This window comes from Plectropomus leopardus, chromosome 11, assembly GCF_026936395.1.
Source record: "Plectropomus leopardus strain MGB_pleo_1.0 chromosome 11, ASM2693639v1, whole genome shotgun sequence".
Taxonomy (NCBI): domain Eukaryota; kingdom Metazoa; phylum Chordata; class Actinopteri; order Perciformes; family Serranidae; genus Plectropomus; species Plectropomus leopardus.
The window spans coordinates 12,537,009-12,548,384 of NC_142186.1; the positions used below are offsets into that span (position 1 = coordinate 12,537,009).

The window sequence follows — 11,376 nt, forward strand, 5'->3', positions numbered from 1 at the left end:
CAATTTCTTACTTGCCAAAAAGTGATTGCAGCTCCTATCTTGCCACTACAAGGCTGTTTCTGCTTCAAAATGACTTGATTTCGTTCACAGTGATTATATTTGACATTTTATAGCACACCCAGTCTTTTTTTACCTGTGTAAACACCTTTAAAAGACCAATGTAACAAATAAAATGCAATTTTCAACTTGCCAAAAGGCGATTGAAGCTGTTATCTTGTTACTGAAATGTTATTTCTGCCTCAAAATCCCTTTATTTCATTTATATTGATTATATTTGACAGATTGGCTCACCAGTCCATTTAATCTGTGTAAATATCTTTACAAGACCAATGGAATGCATAAAATGCAATTTTCAACTTGCCAAAAAGTGATTGCAGCTGCTATCTTGCTACTGAAAGGTTGATTCTGCCTCAAAATGGGTACATTTAATTCTTGGGGGTTGTATTTGACTAATTGTAATCAACCCAGTCATTTTTACCTGTATAAATACCTGTAAAATAAGACAAATTCAATGCATAAAATGCAATTTCTTACCTACCAAAAAGTGACTGCAGCTTTAACAACAAATGGAAATGCATTTATATATATGGTTGTGTGTACACCTACTGAATGTATTGCATGTACTCAACTTTAATGTACATTACCTGGGGGATTTGGTTGGTGGGGAATTAGCTAGGCCTGGAAGAGCTTTTTGTGTATGTTTGTGTGAGTGTATGTTTGTGTTACTGTCTTGTAATGTAATGGGTCTCTGTGTATTGTATTGTATTTCTTTTTGTATTTGTACTTTCTATTTGTTTGTAACGAGGACCCCCTTGAAAATGAGATGATACATCTCAAGGGGTTATACTTTCAATAAATTGAAATCAAGTCATTTTGAGGCAGAAACAGCCTTTTAGTGGCAAGATAGCAACTGCAATGACTTTTTGGCAAGTAAGAAATTGCATTTTATGCATTATATTGGCCTTTAAAGGTATTTACACAGGTAAAAAATGACTGGGTGAGCTATAATCCGTCATATATATCACTATGAATGAAATCAAGTCATTCTGAGGCTAAAACAACGTTTTGGTGACAAGGTAGGAGCTGCAATCAGTTTTTGGCAGGTTTTTATGTTTTTTAGGCTACTGGTTCAAAGGTATTTCAACAGGTAAAATGAGGTAAAAAAAGGACTGGAGTCGTTATAATCTCGGCCACAGTGCAGGTAATATAATGCAGGCTCATAAGGATAATAGCAGATATACCTTTATTTTTACGTTTCCCATTCGTAAAGTATGATACACTACTTTCCTAATGTAAACAAGATTTTAGACATATTAAACACATACAAACAATGGGAACAACAAGCGGCAAGAGCAGCTGAAGACGTGAATACTGGGCGATACAGCTTTAACAGGCTGCGCGCGCTCCCGCGGACGGCAATCAGTTTCTGGCAGACGATCACTTTTTGGCACGACATGTGTTTACTAGTTTGTGCACGCTAAGGAAGACGGTAATTGAATTATCTTATTTTGACTAAATGTAAAAGAGGAGGAAGCTTTGCTGCGTTACAAATAGTTCGGAAGAAGCGATACACCGATGTGACAGAAAGAAAAGCAGTTAAGGGGATTGCAGCACGAGCCTACCCAACTAACTTTATGTTTCTGAATTAATGTGCTTTGATGTTCCGCCGTATAACGTCAGTACTTTTCTGATGGTGGTCTAGGAAACTATGAAAGATGAGTTTTTGTTAGTCCCTCTATGATGGTGCTTGATGCCAGAATGGACTAAACTTCAAGGGGTCATGAAGGTCTCAGTTTGTGAGTTGTCAGTTAACGATAGTTAATTCACATTCACAGCTAGCTTAGAAGAGCAAAAGAAGAACCGACCTGTAAGTTAATAAGCGCCGATACAAATCAAAGACATTAAACACACTCACTGTCCTGAACAACTGTACAATACCTGTAGGAAAGGTTGCACATTTACGTGCTAGCATAACATTAATATTTACTCTAGTGGAAACGTTTGACAGGACTGCGTTTGTTACCGTTAACAGTGTTAGCGAACATATGTAATATTTGCTCACTTGCTAAACTATCTGTGGTTACCACTGCTAGAATATAGCCAAGTTTTAATTTCATTTTAAAAAATAAATGGGAGAAAATGTTATTTTGATATGACAAAATGCAGTTTCTTTTAGCCATATTTGCTATCGCACTTGTCACTTATTGAGCTAGAAGATAAAGTAATGTAGCTAGCAAGCTAACGGTTAAACTAAGTTAGCTAAACAGCTAACTTTGACGTAAAATGTCGTGTTTGTTGTCTTTTTTTCATTTGTATTATACTTTTCCTCATTTAATGACTTTTCTGTAGAAATGGCTTTAATACTGGCTAAATGTGATGCAATGTTTTGAGCTCAGACAAATGTGAGCATTGTGGTGTTGGTCGTTAATTATACATTTTTGAAATTGAAAGCAGCCCTACAGTGTTCTGTCTTCTTTTGTCCAGTTGCTAGTTAAGGCAGATTCCCTGCCAAGCAGCCCACCCTGACTTGTGCTGCTGCTGGACTTGGAGTGTGAGGAACATTTTTTTTCATTCAAAAGGTAATGACTGAGAAATAATAGATGGATTTATTATATCTTTTTGAAAAACCATGACCTGATAATGATGTCGCTGAACATTCCAGCAGGGAGTGTGTTCTTGTTGGCAACTTTAGCCCTCTGGACTTTCCCTCTGATTCAAACTTTGTGTGGAAATCCAGTAGAGCTGGTTAAAGCTGGAGTGCAGGACGTTTGTGTCCCCCCTCTGGCAATGAGAGCAAACACTGCTGACATGTTCTTATGAAATATCCCTGCAGATGAGCTTCACCAATGGTGATCCATGTTTTTTTCTGGCCAATGATTGCTCTTTTTTCGTAATCCTTTATCTGAACACAGAATTTATCATTTTTTCGAGTATCTACTGCAGAAATGTTTCTCAGATGCTTCATGGGATTTTCTGCCATATAGCTTTTGCCATACTCCTAGCTGCTGCTCTGTTGCTGTGGTCTCTCCCTCTTTCCTGTCCCCATTAGTTTTAGCTGGTTGACATAAAGAGCATCACTTCCAGTGCGCCAGATGCCATTGCTGCAGTCAAATAGTTTTTTGCTTTGGAAGTTTCCTAACTATGTGAAATGACCCCAAAGTTTCTAAGTGGCAGCCATGATAAGAGCCGGTCAGTTTGTCTAAATGCTAAGAGAGAGATAAACATTGGTTTCATGAGAGTGGCATTCACCAGCAGTGGTTGTACTGGGCAGAACATTTAAGTGTGTGCACAGTACTGTATATGTGTAGGTAAAAATCTCACCCTTTGCCAGCATGTGTAATTAATTAAAAGGTTTATATGGTATCATCTCAACAATTCTGCAAGTTTAAGAGAAATCAGCAATCAATTATAACTTAATGTGCTCTCAGAAGTGAAAACTAGCTTTCATGATTTTTAATGTTGGTCTTACTTTACTGTGGTTTTGGGGAGTTTGTCCCTTTATATTCACTGATGTTGAAATTTATTTATAGTTATATTCACCGTACTATCAAAAATGTCCTAAATGTGCTGTATTAATCTCTTTAAGGACAGCGGAGTAAAAAGTGTGAAAAACTCTGTGCTTTGACTATGGAGGAAGTTGCAAAGACCAGTGATGTGACATGTAAAGAGGAACCTGAGATTAGCCTCTCAGAGACACGTGAATGTAAGCCAAACACTTACAAAATGTCACCTCAATAGATAATGTGTTTTTACTCACTCCCTGTGACTGTGACACACAATAGTTTAGTTTTGTTCTGAGAGGAAAGTACTTTTCTGTTTAAGGTTCTGAATTTATTTTATTTGAGCATGTTGACATATAATCATTTCAATGAGCAAATACTGTATACTGATAGACATATACATGATGTTCTTTTCAATTTTTTTAAATTTCAGCATACACAACACAAGAAGCATGTCATAACAGCTTTAACAGTTATAAGTTTATATTTGTTATGGTTTTAAAACAATTCTCTCTGTGCTCTGGAACTGTGAAATGTGACATGCTTGCAGTAGTGTTTACTAAATGCAATAGGCACAGTAGAGATGGGGACTACTACAGTTTTTTTGTTTTAATGTCATTGCAGTGTTGTCAAAGGCTCAGTTGCTGCTGGCTGACATAGAGAAATTGCTGGACCAGTGTAATATAGGACTCTCCAACCAGAGACGGCGCAGAGCGGTAAGCATTGTGGCAGGGGTGTGAATCCTCAAACAAACCTCATGGAACTTATTTACAATGACCATGACCACAACATTCCCCTTACCTTAACTACCTTATATAATTGTATTTGTTTATCCTAACTACTTTACCTACAGATTTATCATTGGTATCAATTACTCAACTTGTGTTATCTTGAGTTTGTGAAGAGAACTTTTATTTCTTGCATGCCTCCAGTGAATTAAGAATCCAAAAATGAAGAACATTATTGAATTTTGAATTGAAGTAAATGGGTCTGTGTTAAACAACAGCAAAACTATATCATAACATCTGTTAACCAACTCGGCGGCACGGTGGCTTTGTGGTTAGCACTGTTGCCTCACAGCAAGAGGGCCCTTGGTTCGAATCCCGGTTGGAACCCGGGTTTGGTCCGGGTGGGGGCCCAGCTGTGCGGAGTTTGCATGTTCTCCCCGTGTCTGCGTGGGTTCTCTCCGGGGTCTCCGGCTTCCTCCCACAGTCCAAAGACATGCAGCTCAGGTTGTGACTCTAAATTGCCCTCAGGTGTGACTGTGTGCGTGTATGGTTGTCTGTCTCTATGTGTCGGCCCTGCGATGGTCTGGCGAACTGTCCAGGGTGTACCCCGCCTTCCGCCCGATGACAGCTGGGATTGGCTCCAGCCCCCCCGCGACCCTTCCGGGGACAAGCGGTTATAGAAAATGACTGACTGACTGTTAACCAACTCTCACACAACTTGTGTAGTTTAATCTAAGTCTCATTTATCAAGTGGTATGCTCAGTATTTCCCAAATACTTTGCTACAAATTGCTACAATTTGCTACAATTCAAAACACACACGTGTTTGAACTTTACTTCTGTTTTCTATTGCGCAGAGTTCAAATGCCCAAAGCTTGTCCTGGTGCTTTTTGAATAGCAAGGTTATAGCAAAAATATATTTTTTTGTGCATGTGTTTGTGTATTGAGCATATGACTGGATAAATGAGACTTGGATTTTTCTGCACGAGGTGTGTGAGCGTTTATAAACAGATGTTTTGTGATACTGTTGTTAAACATGTCCCCCTTTACTTCACTTCATCAAGAATTTTCTCCATCTTTGGATTCTTCATTCATCGTGGAGGATTGCAAGAAAAACATATAGTTTTCTTCACAAACTCAAGGTAATACTGAGTGAGTAATGGATAAACAAATCATTATTTTGTGGTTGAATTATTCCTTTAAATACTGCCATTGGGGAGCTTATTTGGTCATGTGGTACCATTAGTTTTGTCGTCTTTCTTTGTTCTTCCCCCTACTGGCACTGTAGCTCTTTTGTAATGGGACAACCAGATAGGTGTATTTTGTTTAATTAATTTCATCCTGTCTTTAAAGCACAAAATGAAGCAGATAGTACTATTACATTCACTAAATACTGAGGTCAGAAGTGGTCAGGCTACATGAGTTCCCTACAGTTGCATAGCAACACAGTTAATTTGCCCTCTCAGCTGCAGCCTGAGATGTAAACTGAACTGCCATTAATGTAGTTTTCAGCTGACATACAGTTGAAGCTGCTTAATTTTACCATTTTATTGTTGCTGTGCACTCTAAGCCAAGCCTCTCAGCTTCTTTTACATGGTTTTCCATCAAAGCGATCAAGGGACAAACAGCTTTAAGCATTAAATCCTCCTGACCTATTTTGTGTAGTACCAGAGTTGCCAACACATACAACTTTTTCCAAAACCCCTTTGGTCAGAAAGGAGACAACTCTCTTTGCTTTAAACAAATGCCTTCAATGCATGGAGCTCTGATTTAGGAGCTGTTATTTCAGTCAGCTGATTTACAACAGCCCCCATAGCTGAAGTAATTTCATCCATGTTTGTTTCCATATTTCTCTGGATTCTGGCTGTGACCCAGTAAGATGACATTCCCAGCCTCAATCCCACCTACAAAAGCAGTGATTGGGTCAGTTGTTTCTCCTACAAGATGAATGAAAGGCTGTTGAGTCTCTTAACAAAATTTGTAAGGTACTTATTCACTAAGTTAGCACTAAGTTAGTTTGGTAGTAAGGACTGTTAATAAATTCTCTTTCTATACCAAAGCATGCAACAGGGTGTCTGCAGGTTCTTAAAAGTCTTAAAATGTTTTAAATATTTTTTTAATTAAGATTTGGCCTCTACATGCCAATGTCAGGGTGTATCTTATCTGATATTTCATTTTTTCTTGTTTGCATGATTCACTGATAGCATGATGCACTTTTTAGTCCTTCCTTGTAGTGACTTCATTTGTTTTTTGTCTTTTATGTTGTTTGTTTTGGGGTTTTATATTTTTGATGTTGTATTTTTTGTTCTATGTTGCCTGTAACTTATGTTGCTGCATGTTGTGGCAAGGACACTCTTAAAAAGAGATTTTTAATCTCAAGAGGTTTTTTCTGGTTAAATAAAAGTTGAACAAAAAATAATTCAAAGTCTTTAATTTGAATTTGTGCGGTCTTAATTGCAACAAACATTTGATCTAATTGTATGTATCCATCTTTGAATTTCTTTTTGTCAAAATGAGTTAAGGTCTTCTGGGTGAAAGTCCACATTTCAGATGTTAGAAATCTTTAAATCCAAAATTGAGCCTAATGCTGTCTTTTTAATTTATATTTGCTCTTAGCTGTTGGCAAAATGTAGATTAATCAAACTCACTCTAATAACCATATTCATACTTAAAACGTACCTCTATATGGGACTGCATATGTACCTCTTACCGATAATCCTTGAATAAGAAAGAGATGAATTTTCCAAAAATCATTCTTGAATTGGCTTAAAATATGTCTTTAAAAGGTTTTAAAAAGCAATAAATTTAAGTGTCTGATACCTGTAGGACCTATGTGCGCACGCACACACACACACACACACACACACACTAGTAGACACATAAACCTATGTGCACATTATTTTCTCTTTTGCACATACTGTGCGGGGCAGTTTTAACTAAGAGATATACAAATGACCTTGTTATTATTGTATGTGTTTCTGCATACTGTGCACAGTGTGATCTATTGTGCATGTTGTTGTTGTGACAGATTCAGCCAGACTGTCAGGCCAGCATTGAGGCGGATGGAGAGACCTTGGTCATAGAAGGCTTCAGGTTCGAGAGTGCAGTCAGCAGGGAGGACCTGAGATCACAGGCTGGTGAAGGAAGAGGATGCCAGGGCGACTCTTAACTGATGGCTACCTTAGCGGTCTCATCACACCAAGTCAACACGGTCAAACGACTGGCAGAGGTAACGATGGCAAACAGAGAGCCAACAAATGACATCGTTTAAGTGATGGGAGAAGGGCTAACAATTGAGTGGTATGACACTATCGTGTCTTGAGAATTTTGACCATTTTTACAGAAGATAAGCATTCCAGTTCTTAAATGTTTTTGTTCATTGTTGCTTGTTTTCAGATATTTGGTCATTGAGAACATAGTTTGACAGTTTTGTATTGCCATCTTTGGTACCTATGAGTTCACCTTTTCAGAATATGGCCACACGGTTGGCTTTAAGGGTTGTTTATGATAGTGCTACAGTATCTATAGTCGGGAATATTATATAGTTAAGAAGTTAGAATGCCATTGTTTAGGTTAATGGTGATGTCTTTGCATTATTTATTTCACTTATGTTAGTCTTGTCCAACGCAGCATAGTACATTTTGCTGTTTCAGCAGTGTGAAGCGAATGGATCAGTAGCTCACTGGCATCCCACGCAGTTATGTCTTTATTTCATTTAGTGTTGTTGCCTTTTGACTGTAGTGTGGGTCATGCACATCTTGAATGTCCTGTATACAACAGCACACTGTACAGGTTAGATGGGGACATGGCTTTCTCTTTGATTACACAGAGCTGTTGGACTATTCTGTGTCCTTCCTGTTTGTACCATATTGTAGATCATCCTACTTCCTAAAAGCACCTCCAGTGCTCCTATTACATTGAAGTTTTACAGCACTCTGTGTTTTTAGTGCAGCTGGACTGAAGAAATACAGTATGATAAATACATATGAGAGTGCTGAACTTTGGTATCTGAAGGTCCATAAGAAATCTTATAAATGAATAACCTGAAGTCAAGACCATTAATGCTCATAAAGTTCAATGCATTGGAGGATGATTATGACAGTTGTCTTAAATATGCTGCTCTTCCTTAGTCCACTACTCAGGTTTTTTTTCCTGATAGGTCAGATACATTATTTACTGTGTCTTTAGTGTGACTGACTGACTTTGGTGGTGAAACTGGTATTAAAAACATATTGCATTAATTAAGAAATAATTCAGAGATTTGCAATAACACTCAAATCAGTTTTCCTATTGATTACTTGCAGCATCTTGTATTTGTTTTTACCATGATGTTATCCAAACAATCTTTCAAATTTCATTTCTAGGATATTGTACTCACCAGCCCTTTATTACCCAGTGAGTTCCTCTACTGTAAATGTTAAGCCTGTTTTATAGTAGAGTCCAATTGTAATCACAGTCAGCTTCATTTTGTTAACCTCACACATAAGCAGCGTTAGTTCTTGCACCGTTTGTTGACATGGAATCGAATATGAAAATCTCATAAACAAATTGTAGATTAAATCCCCTAGATGGTGAAACAAAAACATAAAATAAATCAGACTTGCCTTGCGATGCAGCGCCCCATATAAAGTGAGAAAGTAGGCGGTTTGGTTCTGAAATGCACAAACAAGACCTGCCAGTAGATTAACAAGTGTCAGAGCATCAGTGTAACCAATTAACAAACTCCCAATTAGAATGTCTGCTGAACGATTAAACCCAGAAGTTTACCAAGCATTAACATACTAAACAGACTGACATAATGTATGCAAATAAGGTCATTATTATGCATGTGCTAGTTCAGTGCCCAAATTAAGTGCTTGTTTGGAGCACTCGGGATGTGTTTGCAAGCATGAGCTCTATGACAACATATTACAGAAATAATGGTCACTTGAAAAATCTAATTCGTTTTACATTTGGCTGTAAGCTATGATAGTTACTAGAGCACAAAGACAGCGTGAATCAAATTTAGCAAGCATTGAAAGCTATAGCAAGAAATCTCCTTATAGCTAAAAGGCTTAATAATGAATTGTTTGGACATATAATATGGATACACACACTCACACTGCGCACACAAGCACATGAATCTTGTAATCAGGCCGAGTGGTAGAGAAAGTGGTAGAAAGGCATTCAGCAGATGCTGAATTAGTAATGACAGAAGTTGCAGATTGACTGTGTTGATTGTCATGTTTTTGTCCTAAAGTGCTGCATGAATTATTTATGTTACAGCCCATGTAATTAGATGTTGATGGGAATAGACTGGACTGGGAAAACAAGAGCGCTTGCTGTTCTTTGGAAATGATTAATCAGTGGCTTGGGTCTTTATCATTTTTGACAATTTTAGGACTTTGGCCCTCTTCAAACTGAAAGCGGCCACCTCTTCACAACAGATTATAACAGAATGACACTGCTGTATTGGCTGCAAACTTTTGGTTTATGATTGCAGTTGTAGTTTTTTGGGGTGAGCCTGTTTTTGATATGAACATCTGCTGCCCATATATTTACAGTGATTGAACCTCCACACATGAAGCAACAGCAGATGCACGCTATGATTATTTTCAACCAGAAGAGGATGCTATTTCTTTGTTATTTTACTCAGTCCTTGCACCCGGGCCTTTTTCACTGAAGTGATTATAATGGATAACAATGAGGCATTCAAAGGCATATGAAACTCACCGTAGAGAAGCAGAGTGGCTGAAGGTTGGACTCTTACCCAGTTGTCTTTTATTACCTTGTAAAACCTTGAGTTAGGACATTATGAAATTAGTGGCGAGTACAGACGTGCGGAATAAACTCACCCTTGTCTCTTGGCAAAGTAGAGCATATTCCCCCATTATTAATCACCAGGGAGACATGTATGGATGGTGGGGTCACAGTATACCCTCTGTGATCCTTTTCTCTGCAATATAACACCCCATCAAGTACAACTGCACTGCTGCAGTTAAAGTTAGGATCAGTGATGCCAGCAGTACGCTCGTATATCACACGGCTGTCTCAGAGTTGTTTCACACTGCTGAGCTAAACTGCACCAACACAAATTACACCTACAGCAGACATAACTCCACGATTTCTCTCTCTGTGTTTCAAAACACTGAGGTTGTTTGACAGCTGTGGATTGCCCTGATGTCTTATAGCCAATCAATTGTGTGTCAAGCTGCACTGGGAGGAATGGTGTCATTAACTTTTTGGAGCTTTTTTTTTTTTTTTTTTTTAAGAGTGTATTTTCTTTCAGCTTTGATGAAAAAAAATGTCTGTAGCAAAACATTTGCATCACATATTGTAAGCTTTGTGCCTTGTGTGAGATGGTTAGCCTCAGAGCACTATTTGCATGTAGAGTTCATGAGTCCTGCATTGGTCAGAGCATTCTTGGCAACCCACATTGTGTTTTCATATTGAGCTTCAAAACAGTTCTGAAGTGGAGTGCACTCGCCTGCTTACTGATTCATTACAGACCCTGAAACTGTGCCATATAATCAAGAACTGGCCTTCTTTAGACACCACAGAGGTCAGCCATATCCAAGGCCCTTGTATATGTGTTGGTACAGCAGAGGGCATCCCTGTAGACTGAATGAGCGTAGCTGCAGCAGGGCATCCAAGGCCCTTCCTTTGTTTTTTTGCTGAGCCAATTAAAGAGAGATAGCATCTGCTGTGAAAGGGGAACAATGGCTTGTTCATTGCGTGTTTGAGTCCGTGCGTGTGTGCGTGAATACACATAAAGTTTGTGTGTGCATGTCTGTAGGCTAGTTAGTCATTATGCGTGTGTATGTGTGTGTTTCTGTAGCTACAGTATATGAGCATGTGGAGTATGTGTGTTGAATAGTAATAAGAGAGAGTGGAATATTGTATACAGCAGAGGAGAGGACACAAGAAAATGACTGCCTACAAAGTATGACAGACAGCATATGGCTTCATCTGCTGTGATTCAGTTAAGGCACACACACACGCACACACACACACACACACACACACACACACAAACACACTAAATCACCAGAGAGGCAAATATAAATTAGGAAGACTTCCTGCATTTATGCGCTGAGGCACATACAATGCTTGTAATTAAAAAGTCACCGCTGGTGAGTGACAGTCTCGCTCATGCACGGTTAGTTTCTG

The 11,376-nt window shown here is 38.5% G+C and overlaps 1 pseudogene across 1 annotated transcript; it reads left to right on the top strand.

The window, feature by feature from the left end:
* The first annotated feature begins 1,399 nt into the window (after nt 1–1,399).
* Nucleotides 1,400–8,643, top strand: LOC148188215 (uncharacterized; annotated as a pseudogene). The gene is made up of 5 exons (XR_015777879.1): nt 1,400–1,489; nt 2,485–2,579; nt 3,587–3,703; nt 4,125–4,216; nt 7,256–8,643. The product of XR_015777879.1 is annotated as an uncharacterized LOC148188215 (transcript).
* Nucleotides 8,644–11,376: the final 2,733 nt, after the last annotated feature.